The sequence below is a fragment of the Anastrepha obliqua genome, unplaced genomic scaffold, assembly GCF_027943255.1.
Source record: "Anastrepha obliqua isolate idAnaObli1 unplaced genomic scaffold, idAnaObli1_1.0 ptg000173l, whole genome shotgun sequence".
NCBI classification, from domain to species: Eukaryota; Metazoa; Arthropoda; class Insecta; order Diptera; family Tephritidae; genus Anastrepha; species Anastrepha obliqua.
Genome location: NW_026562257.1, coordinates 30,001 through 32,500, shown reverse-complemented (window position 1 = coordinate 32,500; position 2,500 = coordinate 30,001). Strand labels below are relative to the sequence as shown.

Here is a 2,500-nt window from a genome sequence, read left to right as displayed (position 1 = left end):
ATTATTTAGAGGAAGTAAAAGTCGTAACAAGGTTTCCGTAGGTGAACCTGCGGAAGGATCATTATTGTGTTCCATATCCGTAAGAAAAACAAACAAACAAACAAACAAACAGACAAGCAAACAAACGAACAAAAAGAAAAAAAAAAAAAAAAAAAAAAAGAAAAAAAAAAAAAAATTTATATAATTATTTTGAATCCATAATTCTTTTTATTCTTTTTCATTCAATTTGTGATCCATCAATTATATCATATTAAATATAATATATGATGGTACATTTTGTAATGTTTTTTCTTATTTTTTTCTTTTAAAAACCTTTAAACATGAAAATAAAAAGTTGTACTTATTATTCATTTGATTGAATGATAAGTTAATTTGTTCACAATAACAAAAGTGGTATATATTTATTATATTATTATATATACATAAAATGATTAAAAAAATACAAAATAATTGAATCATAATAAATACCACCACTGTATTATTGTTGAACTAAGACATTCGCAACTTAATAAAAATGTTTAGAGTTAAATATATTTGATATATATTATTGAAAGAAAATCAATTTATATATTATTAATATTATTTAATTTTACTCTTTCAATTAATATATGCAAAAAAAAATTGACATTTGTTATAAATAAAAATAAATAAAAAAATACTCTAAGCGGTGGATCACTTGGCTCATGGGTCGATGAAGAACGCAGCAAACTGTGCGTCATCGTGTGAACTGCAGGACACATGAACATCGACATTTTGAACGCATATCGCAGTCCATGCTGTTATGTACATTAAATTCAATTTTAAAGTACTGCTTGGACTACATATGGTTGAGGGTTGTAAGACTATGCTAAATAAGTTGCTTATTCTTTTATAAAAATAATTGAATTTAAGCAAATGTGTATATTATTGGATTTTAAATAATTCATAATATTAATAGCAAAAAAAATAAAGATATATAATGAATTTTATTTATTATATATTCTTTAAAAAAAAAATCCTCTCAAATAAAATGAAATGATGAAAATATTGAATCTAAGTATTCTTTACAAAAAATTTTCATATTATTTATATATATATATAAAATAATAATTTATATATGTAATTAAAAGGAGGAATGTCTAGCATAAAAATTAAATTTTTTATTCTAGGATTGCCTCATTTTACATTATTATTATTTTTATATATTTACAATATATAAAAGGAGAAAAGAAAAATAGAGATGAAAAGATGATATAATTTTTTTATTAAATTGTGAGAAGATAAAAAAAGAATATTAAAACAACCTCAACTCATATGGGATTACCCCCTGAATTTAAGCATATTAATGAGGGGAGGAAAAGAAACTAACAAGGATTTTCTTAGTAGCGGCGAGCGAAAAGAAAATAGTTCAGCACTAAGTCACTTTGTCTATATGTCAAATGTGAGATGCAGTGTATGGAATATCTTAATATCTAGTATGAGAAATTAACGATTTAAGTCCTTCTTAAATGAGGCCATTTACCCATAGAGGGTGCCAGGCCCGTATAACGTTAATGATTACTAGAAAGATATTTCCAAAGAGTCGTGTTGCTTGATAGTGCAGCACTAAGTGGGTGGTAAACTCCATCTAAAACTAAATATAACCATGAGACCGATAGTAAACAAGTACCGTGAGGGAAAGTTGAAAAGAACTCTGAATAGAGAGTTAAATAGTACGTGAAACTGCTTAGAGGTTAAGCCCGATGAACCTGAATATCCATTATGAAAAATTCATCATTAAATAATTAAAAAAATAATGTGCATTTTTTTCATATAAGGACATTGTAATCTATTAACATAATAAAGTATTTATCAAAAGATCATTGGTGATATTAAGTTTATTTAAATTAATTTGCTTTTTAAGCATATTAACATAAAATAAATACTAATGATTTGATAAAGTGTTGATAGATTTTATTATATATAATGCTAAAATTCATTTTTTGAATTTTACAAAAAATTTAATATCTATGATATTAATATTTATTTGTATGCATTTATATGATTAACAATGCGAAAGATTCAGGATACCTTCGGGACCCGTCTTGAAACACGGACCAAGGAGTCTAACATATGTGCAAGTCATTGAGTTATATTAAACTTAATGGCATAATTAACTTAACTTAAATATAATGGGATTAATTTTTAGTCTATTTTTTAATAAATAGTCAATTAATTCAATCCCGGGGCGTTCCATATAGTTATGTATAATGATAATTTATTATTATTTATACCTCTAACTGGAGCGTACCTTGAGCATATATGCTGTGACCCGAAAGATGGTGAACTATACTTGATCAGGTTGAAGTCAGGGGAAACCCTGATGGAAGACCGAAACAGTTCTGACGTGCAAATCGATTGTCAGAATTGAGTATAGGGGCGAAAGACCAATCGAACCATCTAGTAGCTGGTTCCCTCCGAAGTTTCCCTCAGGATAGCTGGTGCATTTAAAAATTATATAAAATAATCTTATCTGGTAAAG

The 2,500-nt window shown here is 26.4% G+C and overlaps 2 non-coding genes and 1 pseudogene across 2 annotated transcripts in view; all 3 read left to right on the top strand.

Moving 5' to 3' along the window:
- Positions 1-64, top strand: part of LOC129252301 (small subunit ribosomal RNA) — a 1,991-nt gene extending 1,927 nt beyond the window's left edge. Inside the window, exon 1 of the ribosomal RNA XR_008583363.1 lies at positions 1-64. This exon is cut by the window's left edge and continues 1,927 nt beyond it. This is a non-coding gene — a ribosomal RNA (small subunit ribosomal RNA).
- Positions 65-656: 592 nt separating this feature from the next.
- Positions 657-837, top strand: LOC129252306 (5.8S ribosomal RNA; annotated as a pseudogene).
- Positions 838-1,279: 442 nt separating this feature from the next.
- LOC129252303 (large subunit ribosomal RNA) overlaps positions 1,280-2,500 on the top strand; it is a 3,987-nt gene continuing 2,766 nt past the window's right edge. The window contains exon 1 of the ribosomal RNA XR_008583365.1: positions 1,280-2,500. This exon is cut by the window's right edge and continues 2,766 nt beyond it. This is a non-coding gene — a ribosomal RNA (large subunit ribosomal RNA).